Below are 20,474 nucleotides of genomic sequence, written 5' to 3' on the forward strand. Positions count from 1 at the left end.
GAAACTTCCCTTTCTTAAATCTAGCTGATAATAGGCTAACAAGTAGACTGGAGGAGAATGACAGTCTGAGGCGCTGACTATAGAATTCTCCTAAGGTTTGACATCAATAGTATCACATAAATATTTAGGAATTGTAGACAAAAATACTTCTTTCTTGGCTTTCATTTTTCTTGTTCCTGAAATGAAAGATTTTTTCTTTTTATTATGGAATACTTAATCAATAACTCCAATTTCTATAAACACACACCCTGCCCCCCACTTCTGAGGAAACATTTTCAAGATGTACAATTATTTTTCCTGTAAAAAAATAGTTAATCTTGTAAAATGCATGGAAGAGCTTCTTGAGGTTTTGAAGTCTTGAAGTTTAACAGAATTTATAGAGGAATACACCCGTGAGTTGTTCCTCATTATTCCAGATACACCCACAGAAAAAATGCAAATGGCATTTGCTGCCAACAAATAGACTCTACTCAGCTGATGCTTTAAAAAAAAAAAAAAAAAGGAAAAATAAAGCTTGATTGTAAACTAGATATTTATATTCAGTGCTTTCATAGTGATCAAAGCCAGACATGAAGATAATGAAGAATTGGCTCCAGAAACTGTGCAAAAGAATCATGGCATGACCAAGTTTGCTTATTTAGATTTTTCTGTCATAGCCATTTCTGCTTCATCTGTCACTAAAACCACAACTTTTCAAGTTTTGTTTAGCAATGTATTCATGTTCCCTACTGAATATTAATAACCACAAAAAATATAATACTTCAGGGTTTGGGGTGTTTTCCTACCAGGCTTTCTAAATTCAGCTGAAATCTGAGCTCCCCTTTTCAGGAGCTGTGTGTGTATATCCAAGAACATGCAGGCAGAAGAGACAGGATGTGGCTTCCACTAGCTAGAAGGTACCTTGAAAAAAACCTGCCAGTCTTGTGACAGCTATATGGATGTCTAAAATAATTATATAGTACTAGTTCACTTAAATTTAAAATGAAGGGTTCGTCAACCATACATTTGTATGCTGTGAATTTACAGAGATATATTCTAGAGAGTGAAATAAAAGATTTAGTTTATAATCTCTTCTTGTTGCATAGGTGCATTTGCTATTAAAATTAATGGGACCAATGTCTATATATAAAAAGACTCTTCATTTACAAGATCTGATATGAAAGCAGAAGAATTATGAACTATTGGAAGAAGGATCATGTTAAATGAGATACAAGCCTCATATAGTTCCTACTGCATTTAAAAATATTAAAACTAGTTAGAGAAGAATTGAAGGAGCAACTTAACAGAATATCTTATGATTCTGAACTTTAAAAATTACAGACCATGTTTTTTATAAGTGCTTTTTTAAATAGCAAAAAATAAAGTACAGATAGGAATAACATGTCAAGAAAAAAATTAAATAATATGTTTTGTATAAGTATATACAAAATAATAGTATATTTTGTATATAATTGGTTGTATGAGAAAGCACATTTAAAATTTCGTATTTGTTTGGGATTTTTTAGTGTTTCACTAACAAATTTGAAGTTAATGAAATAAAAAAAAAATCTGATGTTGCTCTCTGTAACGACATAATCTCTTTACAAATAAATATCCTTGAGACCATATAACCTCTCCTCTGTCTTAAAAGTTAAATTAAAAACTCTATTTGTACCAGTGCATGAGCTGCATATTTGCTTTTCTAATCTTTGAATATGCTTGACACTTTATCATATTTCAACATTCTTTGCAGGTAGCCTAATACCATTGGCCAGAATAATAGTTCCAAGAGGCAAAACTGGAAAAAAAAGAGAAAATGAGGCAGAAATATACCTGTCCTTCCAAAACAGTGGGGTACTCTTTAAGGTTGAATCATTAATGGCAGTCACTCAAGTCTCCTCACAGCTGGAATGGTGTCCAAAGGTTTGATTTGAAAAGAGAGAATAATCTCCCAGATATCAGGGTCAGTCTTTGAAAGTGCTATATATATATAAAGAGTTCTATTACATTTTTACTCACACATTTTCAAGTTGTTATTCAAGCATATATAGCATGAAATTGGATTGCTAAAATAGTACTCAATGGATGTTAATAATCATTTTACAATTTATTGTATTTTACATCTTTCTTTCATCTAGTAAATAGAGCATTTGCATTTTTTCTTTTATTTTCTAATAAAACAGGGGTTTTTATTTTCTTAACAGACAAAATATAACTAACTGGAGTAAGTTCTATTACAAAAAAGACTATAAACAAATATTATACAGCTGTATGTTATACTGTAGAACTAGAGGAAGTGCAAAACAACAATAAAGCCTCTTAGAAAATAATATTTTCTCTTCTCTTTTGAAATTACTGGGGCTGAACAGGTAATTGTCTGAATTCATCCCAACTGAAACTGAGCTTAGATGAAAGATGGTGACAAATGAATGTATATTTTAAGTTCGGCCTGCATTAATTTTATTGTGAACTTGCCCAATGACATTAGATAAGGTACAAAATCTTATCTGAATATCACCTCCCACCTCTGGAAGATTTTCAGTCTCTTCTCTGTGCTAAAAGTTTAGAATAAAAGTATAGAATAAGCTGGTTTTATTCATTACCTGGAACATATAACCACTTGTTCTTTCTCAAAAAGAAAGAGGAACAGTTCCTAAAATTCCTACCTGATGAGCGCATTCTCCTAAATAAAAAGAGATTTGAAGACAGCATTTTCAAGTCTCTTAAACATGTTGTTAAAGTAAATATTTGAGAAAAAATATAGATAAATAATCTAGCTACAGCACATTCTACAGTGCTAGATGATTAGTATGAAAAAGTACAAAACAGTATTTTTCTGTTGATGTCATGCCATAATATAAAATTTTTAAATTATCACTAATAAACAGAACAAATAATTATGATATGTAATACAAGTTGTCAGGAAGATTTTATTTTGTCTGAGAGTAGTTCAAATTTCAGTAAAAATTCTGGGAGCTGAAATCAGCTTGGAGACAGTGGTTTCATATTTTAGAACAGAACTCCTGGCTCATGAGGGAGGATCTTGCAGATAGCATTAGTAGGAAAACCCTCATTTGGTAAAATATCTTGGACCTTAGGTGCAAAAAGGGCACAAACAGGTGACTGGTGTTCCTAATATAGGTGGTTTTGACTTCTAGCAGGGGAAACAGAAGAGGCATAGAGAACAAAAACCTGTCTGCAGAGTTAAATTGATGGTATCCACACTTATAGGTGTGCCGTTTATGCTCAGTGCTACGCCTTAAAAATATTCCAAATCTATTTCAGGATAAAAGCTAGATATGCATCACCCCTCTGTGCAACCTTGTTTCCTTGGAAGGGAGGAAATAATAGTGCAGTTCAAACAATCCCCTGTTCTGGAGACTGAGACTGCCTAAGATTCAGTATCCTGCAGTTCAAACCTGTCACTTAACACACCCAGGAGTCTAGGCCTAGGTTCTTTTTATTTTTATTATTCTTTCTTTTTGTGATTTTATTTGGAAAATGTGCACTGGAATCCCACAGGGGAAGACAAGCTATTCTGAATGCTTGTAGATAGAATAGGGAAAGAGACTAAACATACTTCCTTTCGTTAGAAAAAAAGTTTTAAATTATTTTATTGAAACAGACCAAAGAAAAAGTATAAATCTCTGCCATTTAGAAAAGAACACATTTGCTAAAAGGAATCTAACTGAAAAAAAATCCAACCTGATAAAATAGGAACAGGAACATAGTATTCCTTTATTTTTCCGCCATTAAGTAAGGAGTTTTGGAAAGGCATATTAGCATATATTTGCATACCTTGACATAGAATTCTTGATCCCTTATTATCAAGGACTTAACTGCTTATTATTCAGAAGAAATAAGCCAAAATGAATAAACCTATCCCTGCTGTGGAGAAATGGTTCAGATATTTTACTAAAAAAAATTAAGTCTACATATTTATTTTAATAACAATCTTTAAAATGTTTTTAATTAATAGCTGTAGTAATCCACTTTCTAGAAAGCCACAAGTTGACATCAGAGAGATCATCTACTAATCTTTGAGTAAGTAACTCTAAAAGTTTCTTTTATTTTAACAAACCAAGCAATAGCACAAACTGTTTTCTGTTTCTGAGTTAGCACATCCACATATGGCCACATCTGTAAAATTAAAATATCTTGGCCTATTAAACCAGAATCCAAACTTTGTATTGGAAAATGTAAGCATAGCTATTATGTAAGGAACTAAATGTGGAGCAAACCTGCTTTAGGGAAAATCTATAAACTCCACATATTTTGAGATGAGATTTCTGACTCAATTTCTCTACCTCTCTGTGGTGCAGCCAAGTAGAGGTGTAAGAAATAGCAACAATAAACCGAGTTCTATGTCAATCTGTCTGGAAAAAAAACAATTCTAATTTCTTTCATGCTTACACTAGTACTGCATACTGAGATTGCAACAAAATGCCCTATGCTTCCACTTCTCTAAATTGTCAAAGTCCCTCTGCAGGAAATGGAAACAAAAGTAAAATTTAAATGATACAGGGGTTTTTATAAAAAAACCCAACCCAAACTACATTGCAATCCAGTGATGAAAAATCATGCCCAGCAGCAAAATATTCAATATTTTCTTACAGGCTTTACATAAAAAGGTGCAACTCTATTTACTGAAAGATAACTAAACTGATAATTGTCAGATTTTCAACTTCTTACTAAACAGAGTACAAAAATGCTAATCACTATGCCACATATATAAAATACTAGAGCACTATGATGTATATCTATTACACAACGTCTGAGTTATAGGCATGACAATATCGGATATGACAACATGAACCAAGGTTCCTTGAAGTGCTTATTTTATTTATTATACTTCGTATATAAGCATGTATACTGAAGGACAGAAATGAAATGAGGTGAGGTGAAGTAATATGTGTATAGATAAAGAGCTATCTGCTCTAAGTTACTACAAATGATAAATCTCTAGATAGTTGACTGATGTCTGTTCCTAATCTGCTTCCAATAATGTTTTCTTGAAATCTTGCCAGATTTCAGTTTTGGTAAAAGAGTGTTCTGAATTGCTTTCTATTGTTCATTATTTAATATTTTTATGTAGCTTCAAATATATGCATGTAGCAGTGGAGTGAGATAATATATAGTCCTTGCCTGAAAGAGATCAGCTTTTACAAAGAAACAGAAATAAATGATGCATAATAAAGTGAGAATAGAATTACTTATAGATAGTCCAGGTGTGGGGCGTTTTGAGAAGTAAGGGAGCTTAAAGAGAGAGTGTGGAAGAAGTAATGTCTGTTGGAAATCGCAGGACTGACAGTATGGATTGCAATATGGATGGGCAGGGAGAATTTTTCTTCATTCGATATCTGCATTGATAAACTTTTGTTGATCTGTTGAAGCTGAGACCCAGAACAAAAGAATGTTGGGGTTTTTTATTGCTTCGGGGTTTTTTTCTGGTTTTTGTTGTTTTGGTTTTTTTTTTTTTATAAATTTGAATTAACAGTGTAGACACTAAAGGCTAATATATTCAGAAGTATGACTTCACCAGGATGGGAGATCATTGTAGTATATTTGTATATTATATGAGTATAATAGTTTGTAAACTATGTTGAACTGGATGTTTCTGTCTTGTTGAAATATGCAGCATTTCAGTGGGAAGCTGAAACAATGGTTTTTCATTGCTTACAGTTCTGTCTGGTCATCAGTGGTAGATCTGAACACACTGTTCATTCACTGATTCCTGTGAGAGCCATGGTTTCCTTTGGTATGTAAACAAACTGCAGGTCTCATTGGCACTAGAGTGACTCAAACCTCAAACAATTTGCACACCTCTATGGAAAAAAAAAAAGGCACAATTTGTATATCACACTTATTTAGGACCCAGTGCAGGGGACAACCAAGGGTAGGACTATTCATGACAGAAAGTTGGGAAGCACCATATCTATCTGTCTATCTATCTATCTATCTATCTATCTATCTATCTATCTATCTATCTATCTATCTATCTATCTATCTATTGTCTATCTTTTCTTACAATAAAGAGGTAGACTTCAGAAAAATGGTTATGCATGTGAGAATATTTAGATGTTACATATCTCCCCATTTTACCCACAAGGCACAGTACTCAACCAAAAGAACTTAATGTTCCCTTAATATATCTATTAATTTGACATGGGTACTATACCTGTACATCGATAAAGATTTTTTTTTGTAATTCTGTTGCATAAATAGCAATAAATTTACCAGTTTTCTGACCAAATGTAAGTAGAATGTATACACAGGCACATGCATTATTTAGTAGCTATTTTAGTGTCTATAACAGTAGAAATTACATGAATAATAGATATAGCACTGACTGTGAGTTTCAGTATTAGAAAACTACAGTCTACTATACTGCATTTGATATATTTGATTGTACTCATATAGCTGAAACACATAAATCAAAATCAAGTTAAATTTCTGGATCAGAAAATTTGTCTTATTCACACACTGCTGATCATCTGCTGCTACATATTCAAAACTTGAAGTATCTGAATTATCTTGCTTATCCTGGGAGTTTGATTATACTTCTATTACTTTCATTTTTCACATTAATCTATAGCTAGTATAACTGTGCTGTAGTAGTTCTGAATTCCCCAAAGTTTCAAATGAGAAATGATTCAGTTAATCAAAAATTTTTGAATTATAGTAATTCATAATATGATACACATAAGAGTTAATAGTGAAGTAATTTCCTAAGAGGACAACATACAGATTGGAATGCTAACTATCTTGGTAAATTGAGCCAAATATATGATCATAGAACCACAGAGTGGTTTGGGTTGAAAGGGACCTTAGAAATACTCTAGTTCCAATCCTTCTACTCTAGTTCCAGAGTTCCAGAAATCCTCTAGTTCCAACACCTTCCACTAGACCAGGCTGCTCAGAGGTCCAGCCAACCTGTCCTTGAACACTTCCAGGGATGGGACATTACAACTTTTCTGACCAACTTATTCCAGTGTCTCACCATCCTCACAGTAAAGAATTTCTTCCCAATATCTTACCTAAATCTATTGTCTCTTAGTTTTAAGCCATTCCCTCCTGTCCTTATATACTTTGGTAAATAGTGTCTCTCCATCTTACAGGTTTTTGTAAGGTACTGTAAAGCTGCAGTTATGTTGCCCCAAATCTGTCTCTGTTCAAGATTGAACAATCCCAATTGTCTCAGCCTTTCCTCATTGGAGAAGTGCTCCATCCCTCTAATAAGCTTGGTGGTTTTCCTCTGGGCTTGCTTCAGATAATTTGATACAATTCTGGTTTTCCCTTATATTATTAAACTACATTTAAAGATGTTTAACATAGCTTTTCAGTTTGGTTTTTTTTTACATATTTTTACAAAGTACAATACTTTTAAAAGAGAACAATTCTGTTATACCGTGTTCCATTTCGTCCTTTTCAATATAAATTCAGTGATACTCTGAGATTTTCAGTTTTTAGATTTCTCACAATGATCTTTCATCTAAAATAAACAAAAGTAATTTCTTCAAAGCAGTACAATTTACATTCTGGCCATGATATCTAGCCATTGTAGTCACAATAAGAACCAAAATGTTTTAGTGTGCTTTATTGTCATACCCTTTCCAACATATTTTTTAATGTCATATTTCTCACTGTCCCACTACAATTATGTATGGCATCTTTAGAGTGGAAGCAAGAATGCAGTGAGTAACTTAGATTCAGAAAAGCATTATGGCACCCATTGCTGGCAAAATTCTAAAGACCAGGATCTGAATTTCACCTAACAGTTACTTCAGGATCCTTCAGGCTTTCGTGCTCAAGACTGAAAACATAGATGTGTTTATCTTTCTTTTAGAAATTCCATTAAAAAAAACCAACAACAACAGCAGCAACTACACAACAGCAAACATCTATCACCTAAAAAGAGCAAGACTTTGTTCAAAGGTCTCTAATGCAGTGAATATTTTGAATAAAATACAAACTCAGTGAGACAAAGAGAATAGAAGTGCTATTTATAAGCAGCTCTGCCCCTTCTTGTGCATATCATCATTAAGAATTCCTCTTTCCTAAGACTGATTTCAACTGCTCAGTGACTTTTTGAGTTCTAGTGACATCTGCATGGTTTTCCCTTGGCCTGTTTGTGGCATAGGAGGCCTTTGTGCTTCTCAGTCTTCTCAGCAGTTTTTCAGCCTCCGCTTAAAATTTATCCCTCCACTCTCTCACTCTGACTCTGTCGTGTTCTTTTTTTTGCGAAGTCCTGTAGTCTCTGGGACATTGTCTAAGTGTACCTGGTAGCTTTCAAGAAGTGAGTTCCCTTGGTCTTCACAGAGGTGGTAATGCCATTCTAACACTTCTTGTGACACATGCAGTCTGAAAATCGGAAGGAACAAAACAAAAGATACCAAGACACTACAGGTCACAAAGATTAAAACCACAAATTATTATAAAATAATTTCAGCCTCTTTGTGATTTATGTTTTGAACATGATGGACTAAAAGAGATTTCAAAAGCCAGATGTGCACTTTTTAGAGAAATTATTCTAAAAATATTTCTTTCACATTTTAACTTAGTCTTAAATGCTGTCATGTCATTTTTTTTTCATTTTTTTTCTTGGTAACTTCCATTAATAATTTCCCCTAGTTCAAAAATATTTAGAATAATTTTCTTTAATGCTTTCCTGCACCCATCTCTTGAAGCTCTTCAAAGCTCTTCTTTCAAACTTTAAGATGAAAAAAGTGAATGTACATGCAGTATTTTATGTTAAAATACCATATATTCCTTTAAATAATATATCCTGTAGTGAGAATGCTTTTGCTAGGAGGTCTTCAAAGCTATTTCACAATGTACACTGTATGGGATGTTTTATTGGCTTTGGCAAGTATTACATATGCCCAAAAAGGAACTGGGGAAAAGTTTCAGTCTAAACCAAAAATCTCAGATAGAAATTTGTGAGCAGCTTGGACTAGAATATAGGGGAATTTTCCAAAAAGCTAGAAAGTAGTTAGTTGGTGAAACGTTAACACATTTCATTTTGATTATTCAAAAAGAAATTTTTCTCCATTCAAAAAACTTTATTTAAAAATAATCCAAAATGTTTATATAGATTTGTTTTGAAAGTTTAATTCAAAAGGCATTAGTACATTTAAGCCAAGATTACCTATATTGACTCCAAATTATTATTATTCTATTGGATTTGCTTGATTTATTTTTTGACAGTAACCCTACTCTTTATCTTGAACTTCCTCAATCTTGCTCAAAACCAATAGATAGAAAACATCAGCAATGAAGTTTTAATTTGACTATGGGTAAACAATTAATACTTTTTTCCCCAGTATTATTTTGGATCCAAAGAGAAAATATTATGAGGAAATTCATAATAAGGAAATTCATAGCCTTCTCCTTGCTCTGACCAGTTTGTTTGGTGAGGGTCTATTTTGATTGTCAGTTTGTTTGTTTTTTAGTGTAGTTTTGTTTGGTTTTTTGGGGATAGTAGGTAGAGGGAATGCTCGTCACTACTATTGACATAATCAGAAATTCCCTTTGATGCTAATGGAGAAGTCTGTTGATGGGGTTATCTTGATGTTTAAAATACCTAAGGCTCCAGGAGATACAGTCTAAAATCCCAGTAGGACTGAATCAATCTTTAACCTTCAAAGCCATATTGATCAAATGGTCTTGTGTGATGTTTGGTTTAGACCTTTGAAATGGCAGTCCTTTCTGCTTTGTTTGGAGAGTAAAGTTGCAGTGGCCTTATCTTTGAAGGAAAGGAGTTGGTTTGGTGAGTACTATCAACAGGCTTTCCAATATTATGTAGTGGGAAACGTGTTTGCAAAACTCCTTGGGACAGAAGACCCTTAATTGAATATAAAATATTATTTCTGTGTATTTATATAAGCTCTACAATGAACTAATATGAACTAATGAACTGGAGTTCAGATGGACTACCAAAAAAATAGACACATTTGATAGAAGAATCATGGGTTTTGTTTTCAGAGACTATTTTTATTATATTTGTTAATCTACAAACAATCAACTAACCACAGAGGTAAGTGAAGTTCAAAAAGATTTGTGAAGTAGAAAGAGACTTTATAGAAAAACACGTTGACCAGATAAATACATGCATTTTGACAGGGGATACTTTACAGTTCATACTTCCTGTGTTCAGAAATACTGTTTCTGAGTTGTAATACTATTTTAAAAGTTTTATCACAAAATAAAAATATTTACAAAACTAAATTACTGAATATGAAACAAATCCCTGAAATTTAATAGTTCCAGGCCCCTGTGAATCTGGAATTTGTTGGAAATTTTTCATCTTTGGATCCTTTTTTAACAGTAATTAATGAACTTTAAATGCACAAACTTAAAATGTTTTCTTTTTTATAAGTTTTCAGTTTAAAGAAAAATTATTTCAGGAATCATATATATATATGAGTTAAATATTTATCAGACTAAAATACAGTATTAATTTTATAAACTTTACCTATTTACATATTGAATAATGGTTTAGGAAGATTAATTACCTGCATTGAGAGATTCCAGACAGATTACATTTCAAATTTTTTTTTTTAACATTAATATAAATTCTTTGTATCTGCTATCCAATTAATATATTTGAGGCAATGAAAGGATTCCTCTGATAAAGCAAATTGAAAACATTTGGAGTCCATCCCTATTTCTTATCAGCAGCATGCTGCCGAGTCCCTCAAGCAGACAATCTCTAGTACAATACCGTCTGATGCTGTCATTAAATCCTCAGCGTCAGGTTTCCCTAGCAACAGCAGAGCTCTCCCTGCTTCACTGTCTGCATGTGAAGCCCAACCTGGAACAAAAACAGTTAATTATATGTTGTTTTTCTACGTTTATTTGACAGCTTAAATCAGAGACCTTCTGTAGCTGGAAATAAGTGGTAAGTAGCAGTTAAAGTTTGTGATTATTAAATTGTGGGACTGTATTGTAGTTGTTGATGTACATGCACACCAGATGGTGGCCCGCTGTGTTCATCACCAGATTAGAAAGATAAAGTCTGGGCTATATGTAGGCCCACACACCAGCTTAAGAGTTTATTTTGTAATGCATAATAGCTTTTAATACTTATTTAAAATAGCAAATCTTGAAAAGCTTTACTTTGATTTCGTTATAGATGTGACAGGATGAATATTTTCCCAAGGTGTTTAAAGTTAGTTTTGATGTTACTCTGTTTTCCCTCTCCAGGCCAATGATAGCGAACCATATACAGGTTATATCGAGTTTGCTTGGTTTAGGGGTTAGTGCTCACAGAACAGACAACTGTCTTTGACTCAAAATAAGCAATGGTAATTAAAAACTAGAAATATTGTATGGCTTTCTTACAGAAAAAATGCAAAATGTTTCTGAAGGAAATTTAGAAATTGAATGTTTGTACTTATTAGCATATTTTAAATAAAAGCTTTGATATGTTCACTAAAGCCAAAGGAAGTGTCTTTCAATAATAATTTTTTTTTTCATTTCTAAGGCAGACTAATTTAATGAAAGCCATTAGAAGTCCAACCAACTAGCATAGAGAGTTCCCATATAAGAGGAGGTTTGGGTTTCATTTTACTAATTATTTATTCTTTCCCATTACATTTTTACAATTTTGTTGCAATGTTTGATTTCCAAAGATGCATGATTGTTTTAAGGAGTTTTACTTAGATGCGGTATCCATTTTATGAAAGCAATATCAATTCAAAATGTAGTTGATACTTTTTTTAAAACATTGTCATAAATAGTCATGAACTACTGTAGTTTTTGGTGAACAAAATTTGATCATGGTAAGTATGAAAGCTGTGGCATAGGTTGAATCAAACAGCTGCTACTGTGCTATATTGCTCAAGTTAAACCAAGACATTGTGCCTTTATAGTTCTGAAGATTTAAAGAAAAATTCAATAGTATTGCCTATACTTTTTTATACAAAAAGGTATAGTACACATTTTTGTTTATACACATATGAGAATATATTTAGTATATTTTATTTAGAGGGGACATGTCTGAGTTGAAGAGATACTGTAGCAAGTATCAAGAACTTTCACAGAATTGGTAATTTTACCTTTTTTCAGGCATCTCCAGACATGACTTCTTTATATATTTGTTTTGTACTAAAATAATACCACTATGTGTTAGACTAATCGTTATACAACTGTGAATGCCATTTAAAATATAACTCTAATTTCATGTTTATTTTTAAGTATTTTGCTAAATAAGTCTGCTGACTAGTAAGAAGCCTTTGAGAAGTTTCACTAACATACAATATTCATCCAGTTCAGGATTAAACCACTTTTCTGAATAAATCAGGACAATCATGGTAATTTTCCAAGGGCCTTTTCCAATTAATATCAGTGGTAGCTGACTTTTGCTAAAGAATGGCATGATACAAGAGAGAGGATAATCACATGAAAAGCACATAAATAATTACTAGTAATTTTGCCCATAGAAACGCAGTTGAGTATTTGAGGCTAGATGGAAACATAATTTATTCTTTTTATCATTACTATACTGCTTGTTCTGGATTGATCTTAATCTTGATTATTTAATTTTTGGGGTTTTTTTAGATTATAAACAACTAGAAAATAATTACGAGCAAATTTTAAGAAATTATGAATGCATTTGCCAAAGTTGGGATAATTTCCTTCCTGTATGCACTTATGTTGCAGAAAATGTGTGGCTATATGCACACAGGTCCATCCATTTTTATGCACATTCTTAAATAATATCAGTGAGCTTTTGCAAGAATAGGGAAGAAATAGGCAGACTGTAATATTTACCTCTTTTAAAAATACATCCTCTTTGTGAAAATGCTGTGTAATGAATGTTTAAAATTACATAGTATGATATTCAACAAACATAAACCTAGACATTTCATATTCCCAGGACCATTTGGGAGAGCTGATTTTATTTCTAGTGTCATATATTGTCTTGATTTGTGGTTTCTGATTTTTTTTTATAAACATTTGGTATATAAAGAGAATATCTAGAAGAAAATTAGATTTATTATAGAGGGAGCATGCTGACAGACACTGACTTTGATACATGCTGTTATATGAGGATTTCATGTCCATACTGCTGCATTTTGTTTTTATCTCCCCATCCTGTCAGTCTTGCTTCCCTTTTCTTGTGCCAGTCAAGTTAATCGCATTTGGACCCCAAATTCCAGAGGTTTATTTAGCTGTACAGAGTTGATAGAGAAAGAAAAATAATGCCATTGGTGTCACAAACCAAAGCCACTTCTCTGGAAAACAAATTTATGATGAAATAAAATATAAAATAACAACATTTCTATAGAGAGTTGCAAGCTTTTAGTCATTTTGTAAAATAACACATTTTTATGAAGTTAACAAATCAAATGGACAGATGATCAATGTCAAATCTACTGGAAAACTGCCTGTGCAAATGGAATGCCAGATTAGATAATAATCTGTCACTCAAAGTTCTGATGACCATGTGTATATTGCAAAGCGTGCCTCAGACAAGAATTGCAGTAAGAGTCACCTTCATCCCAAAATGAATGTAGCATAAATTTTTTGCTAAAATGTGAAAGATATTTAAGGTTTATAAAGATTTCCAAGGTACAGAATGAAAAAGCTTTTATTAGCTATAAATATATCTTCAACATTGACTTTCTGGATTGGTCCAATCATTGCAACAATTATAAAAGGTAATAAATATTTATTAAAAGAGACAAGGATTTTTATGTGTGAACAGTATTAATTGATGAAGGATGTAAAATACCTTGGCATACTTTACATTGCCAAGACACTGCTGTGCTCACAGGACCCTTCTGATCCCCCAAACTCTTACTAGTTTTCCTGCTTTTGTATGACACTTTGTATGAGTGTGTTCTTTTGGAAATCTTCCTTTGGAAGATGCTAGCTGCTTTTATTTTATGTCTCAATACTACAGGACTTGAACAGGGTAATTGCACTGTGCAGCCTGAAAGCAGTGGTTGTGGAGAGCTGCTCACATAAGTCAGTGCTGCAAGCTAGGAAATACAGGGCCCCTTTTTTCATTCATTAAACACCAGCTGCTTACAGACTGTGAGGATGCTTCTTGCATGTCTAGCAGCACACAGAATGATCACTGCCATGGCATACTATCAATCCAGGGAAAAGGAATCAAGTGAGTACTATTAAAAAAAAACAAAAGAAAAAGAAATTAGTTGTGAAACAAGAGTTATGCATCTTGGCCTTCATCAGAAGGGAGAATTTGAGCAGCCTGGAAGATTTTAAAGTGACAAATGAAAGAAGTGATAACAGGTTCTTCAAAGATAGGCAGTAATTTTGAAACTGTGGAGCTGTTTCTCTTTTGTAGTTAAGAAATTAACATGGCAGGAGTCTTCTGCTTCATGCAAAGTGTAAGCTATAAGTTGAATTTTCTTCAGGAGAGTCTTAGCCTTTAATTTATGGAGTTATGCCTTTCTCTTCTTGAATGGAGTATGTGTATTTTATGAAATTTGTATTAGTTTCAACAAAATACCCAGAAAAACTCAAATCCTGATATTTAAAAAATTTTACAAGGATGCAGAAAATTTAGCAAACACCTTAGCTACTTAGGTTAAAAGGCTACATTTTTTCTTTCGTGAAATAATATTTACCTTGCAAATTTTGAAGTAGAAATTATATACTCCATCTTAAAATGGACAAAATTATGAGTTCCTGTGGGGCAGCTCTCTGGCCTCAAAGAGAAACAAACAACTTTCCCAGGCATCATTCTAGGAAGGCTGTAAGATGACCAGAGAAAAGAATTATAAACAATTCTTATTTTAATTTGCTGCACCTGGCATTGTGAACATGTAGACTGTGTTATAGAGATGTGTTACCCAAAGGGTGGTTTCTTAATTAGCCAATGGTGATGGTGTTTTGATTGGAGGGCCAATTAGGTCCACCTGTAGTGAACTAGGTTATAAAAGTATCAGTTTCTTAATAAAGATATTATCAGTCTTCTGTAAATGCATAGAGTCTATGTAAATTATTGCCTGGTCCTAGTCTGTTGAGCTGACAGATTTCTCTTGGGGGAAAAAAAATGTTACCATACGCATAAATAAGGAAAACTAAATAAAAGGTCAGTGATTTATTTCCTTTTAGTTTATACAAAATGATTTCTCCACTTCTTTTAGACCTACATTAAGCCCATTGGACAAATGCTCCTTCATTCCTATGTAACTACATATTTTACCAAGAAACTTAAATTTTTCTTTAATACAATGTTTGTTAAATGCATAAATCAAGAAATTGGGGCTTTTTGCAGATTGTCAATGAAATTCGTTTTGATACTTAGATATCTATCATTTGTGACATTCTATTGCCAAATAATACTGGACAGAAGTGTAAACTTTACATCAATGCTTGTACTACCAAATTATTATATATTTAATCTTTATATTTTTTAGTATTATCTTTGAAAGTTCTTGTAATTTTTTTAATAACATGTCTAAATAAATGTGATCATAAAAATGTCATAGAAAAAGTGGGATACTTAAAAGTAAAAAATCTTATTCAAAATTAGTCTTTTCTATGTTGAATTTAAAAATAATTAGATGGCACCTTAATTAACAATAAAATAAATAGGTTGGAAGGGTGAGTATTCTCATTGGTGAGAGCAATGATATAATTTCATTTATGCTGAACATTGGAAAGGGAGTTGATGATAATGGCAAAAATCTTTAACATAACTGTATGTGACAGAATTTGTGACTGTAACTTTTCAAATTAAAGACTGTAAGGGAGCCTTAAAATATATTTAACAGAAATATTTTACATTTTTGAAATATTTTTCAAATAATATAGAACATTGTTATTAGTGCATAACATAGAAAGTGATATATTTCTATGAATATAAAGCTAGAATATGGAAAATGAGAAAACAGAAATGGAAGCAATGGAGTTTCCAGTACCTGATGCCCACCACAGGACTGGTTTTGTCTCTACAAAGCATGACTTTGGCAACTCAAAGTACAGATCAAAATGTAAAGTAAAGCAACATAACAGGAGATCAGCTAAGATTATCTGCTTTCCTAAAAAAACCATGTTCACACAAAGAGCAAGAATGGTTTCTGTGAGTGGAAAAAGGAAAGAATTAATTATATTAATATCTTCAGAATTTTTTTATATTTTTGACAATATTAATATGAAAACATTACTTTAGCCCACTATGTAAGGTACTTTTCAGTGTAAACTGATAACAATTCAAAGTTGAAGAAGGAAAATGTTTACATAGTTTCATACTTTAGAATTACTGCTCGATCACAAAAAAGGAATATTCATAGGAGAAGTGCTACCAATGGAGCTTGTCAGATGAAAATGAAAATGATACAGAGTTCTGAATGTCTCAGCTCAAATTCTGTCTGGTCCTCCTCTCAGCTCTTTAATGGGAAACATAAATTTGAGAGAAATATTTGTTTTTCAGATGAAAACAACAGTTGTTCAATTTGGGAGAGTGTGCTGGGAATTGTGTGCAAATGTCAGACATTCTGCCTTTTTGTGTCTCTGGTAGCATTGTTCAGCAAGCTTCAGTGCAACACAGCAAGTGTTGAAATGGTTCTTGACAACAAAAACAATTAATGTGTAAGACTTGGTATTCACATTATACAGTTCAGGATTTTTTATTTTGGATTAGCTCTAGTTTCTACCTGGAGATTGAATGCCTGTTAGCATTTGGATTTATTAGTTCCACACTGGGAGTGCAGGTTCTGGTTTAATTTCACTGGAAAGGAATCCTATTCATGTGCTAGGTGATGTGATCCGAAGCCCTGTAAGGAGGAACAATCAGAATATTCACGTAAAAACCACATTCCTCATCCAACAGTAAAGACTGTGTAGCACAGCTCCTCCTTTAGCTATGGCTTTAGCCCGGCGCTTTCCCATTGCTTCATACACTCCTGTGTTTGAAATCGTGTTCAGAAAACCAAAATGAAGAGCTGAGCAGTCTTTCTACTGAGTAGTGCACCTTTCTGTTTGGTCTACATTCTTTTTGTAAAATGTCATTTGCAGAGCTGCAGAGAGATATCCTGGAGCCCATTAGTTGTTACCATGCTCCCTCTTTGCCATGAACTTGTGGCTAGTTAACAGTTATGGACATCAGAAGTCACATACTTGCCCTTGTTTTTACTACATCCCTCTCCCCCTGTGTTTGCTGCAGCTTTGTCTATGGGGATACAGTTTTGGGAAAACTGTAAAAAAGAAAAAAGGGGGCATGAAAATTAGGAAGTGTAAAAACACTATCAATTACCTTTGTAATTTTCTTATTTTGTAATTTCATCCTTTTTAGTTGTGTTTATTCAATGCAGCATTCTTGGGAAAGATTATGAAACCTATAGGAATCAGGGGTCTAAAAATCTTTACAAATTTTGGGGACAATACTTGCTAGAAGTTTTCCTAGAAAAATATCTTTTTTTAAAGCCAAGAGCTTGCCATTGTATAGGAACATCAGCTTTTCCTTTTATGATGATCTTTATATTCATCAGATTCAACTTCAACTTGTTATTTGTTGTCCATGGAAGGGGGCTTGACCTTGGTGTATAGACAGATATCTACTGCTCTCTGTGTTACCAGTATTACCCTATGTACACTTTAGGTGAAAACCTCAGTGGACACTCCTGACATTTTGAAAACTATAAAGTAGCTCTGATGCAATGTTATTGATCAGAATTTCTTTTCTGTCCCTGCTGCTTTACAGCACATTTTTTTCCCCCTTTAAAAATAAATTATTCATTGCTAGAAGCACAGTAGTTATTTATACTCACGTACATGGAAGGAAGACACCTTTAGGCTAACTAATAGTTTAAAAGTGAATGTCCTTATCATTGTACAACTACATGGATGAATTACTTTCTGTTACAATATGTCCATATTTTCCTCACTTGTCATCCAGAAAATAACTTATTCTTATTCATGGTCAGATTTTGCATCTGTACAGGCTGAATCTATGTTGTGAAAATTAAAGAGTGATTTATAATCTAAAGGAGAAAATTATCAGGATATTATGACCTTGTCAGAGTCTTGAATGGTTCTCTTGCTTTAAAAATAGATTATAATATTGCTGCTTAGTCTGAGACAACTGATTTTTTTGGAATTGGACTCTGAAACTCTTGAGCTGCTTATTGTGTCTCATTTACACCAATAGTCTTAAAATATATGTTTTAAAAAGCTATAAAACTCAATATCTTCTTTTGCTCTTAAATGTCATCTCCCCTTCTATAACCACAAGTGCAATATAGCAACAATATAGTCTTGAAAGCACTGACTTTCATATAAAGTACTATGAATTACATTTAAAAACCATCAGCTGTATGTAAACATGAAGAACCTACCTGCTGCTTACATAAAGGTTGTGATGTACAGGAAAATCAGTCTAGCTTTACACATTCCTGTGAGATGTGCATTTGTTATAAACAAAGAAAGAAAGGATATTCTATTTCCATTTTTGAAACAATACTTGACTGATTATTTAAATAATGGTGTATTTAGTCAAGTTCTTCTTCAATTCTTCATTTCAGTTTCCTCATTTCAAGCTAATGTCAAGCTAGCTCAGTTGTGAATCACCTCTATCAACTTTTGTAAATTTAGCCCATTGGCATTAATGCAGTCTAATCAATCAGTACAGCAATGTGACTAAATGAGTTAAGTTGTTATGCTCACTGACAAATACTACAGAGCCTAAAAGCCCATGACTACAACATAGAGGATGCTTTCTGTGCCATGAAATTTCTCTTAATTGAAGAACTTTTATCTTCTACATTGGCAAAAGACTAAAGTATGTTATTCACGCTATGTTAGTAACTGGAATAATTTAATATATTCTTTATCTTGAGGAAAAGTCTCTTACACTAATTGCCAACATATTTCATTCAAACAAACAAAAAACTGTTCTCCATCTACCTTTGTAACATAGTACAGGTAGCAGCCTTAATTACAAGTGAGAGAAGAGGGTGAAAAGCAGCTACATGTTGGAAAAAGGAAATATTTTTTAGAACTTAGACTGGCAGGTTGAATTAAGCATCTTTAATTTTGATCTACTACACAATTTTCAACCCAATATGAAAGAAGAGGAATTTTTACCAAACATGTCAATATGATCAAAGTTTAATCAGTCATCCCTACTCCCCTTCTTGTTTAGCTAACCTAAAAGACCTAATTTCTTGCCTCTTTGTTAATTTGCTTAATAGAAGCCTTTATCACTTACTTATCATCTGTGAATGATGATTCTCTCTGTTGAAGGAAACAGAGGCCTGGTGGTTTTTTGTATATTTGTTTGTTTGGTTTTTTTGTTTGTGTGTTTTTTGTGACTGATAATGTCCAAGAAGTCACCTCCCTTATGGCATTTGAATCAGACAGCAGAAGACAATTTTAAGATTAAGTGGGTGGGATTAATTTTTGGCCCTGTCAAATCCTTGCAGTAATCTTTATTGCAAGAAAAGATTAATTATGTGCAATTTTCTTTTCTCATTACAGTCATTGCATGAAAATAAGAGTATGGAATTGATTAGATTACAATAATTGTCAAGAATAAGAATTAATCATAAGATTTAGTATGGAGTTGATCAAAGACTACCAAATCACTGCATAAACTTTACCAGTATTTTCTGAAGCTGTCATTAATCTGCCCCTTTCTCAAAGCAAAGGCTGTGACCGATTAGCAGATCAAACTGTACACTGTTGAAATGATTAAAATAACACCTTTGGCTGTGTCCCACAACAAACCCCCAAAGTCATGATGTACAACTGAAAGTGTTCAATGTTCTTAGCCTCCTGCCAAGAACAAATCAGTCTGACCAAGTGCTGGCCCACAGCTGGAGGGCTGCCTGAAGTAACAAAACAACCATGCCATGCTAAGGTGCCTTGCACATTAATCAGAAACTGTGTGATACAAGGATTGCACTCAAAAAGCACTTTATTAAAAATAAAGACACAAGGAAATCCTGTACTTAAGGCAGGACACTGAATTAATTTCTTTTATTGGATTTTATTTTATATAGAAAGTCCATTACGCTGTATTTTAAGTCATCTATATGCTGTGTTATTGGCAGCATCTCATGTTGAAACAAAAATTGATAAAATATGTCAGTGTTAATCTATTTCTGTATCAGATGAAAACTGAACACCATGAGCTAATGGTGTTAGTGCAACCACTTGGTATTGTCTTTGTTTTTTGTTTTCTTGCTTTTATGAAATCTGTTTGGGCTTTTGTTGTTGTTGTGTACATATACCATGAGACTATTCAAAGAGGATACCTGTACCTGGACCTATAAGAATGGTAGTACTTCAGACCAGGGTGTAAACTGTTTATACCCATCACATCAGCAGGATGGGAATTATTTTGTATACTTGTGGAAACCATATACTTACAGAGATTAATTTAGACCCTGTATTTTACAAAAGCAGCAGAACAAGGCTGTTTTTCAGCATCAGAAAGTCTGTTTTCTTTCTAACACTACTGCAGCTAAGGGTAAAACAATTGTGAGATTCAGTAATGAAAACCAGGACAGAGAGCA

Source organism: Melospiza melodia, chromosome 3, assembly GCF_035770615.1.
Source record: "Melospiza melodia melodia isolate bMelMel2 chromosome 3, bMelMel2.pri, whole genome shotgun sequence".
In the NCBI taxonomy this organism is placed as follows: domain Eukaryota; kingdom Metazoa; phylum Chordata; class Aves; order Passeriformes; family Passerellidae; genus Melospiza; species Melospiza melodia.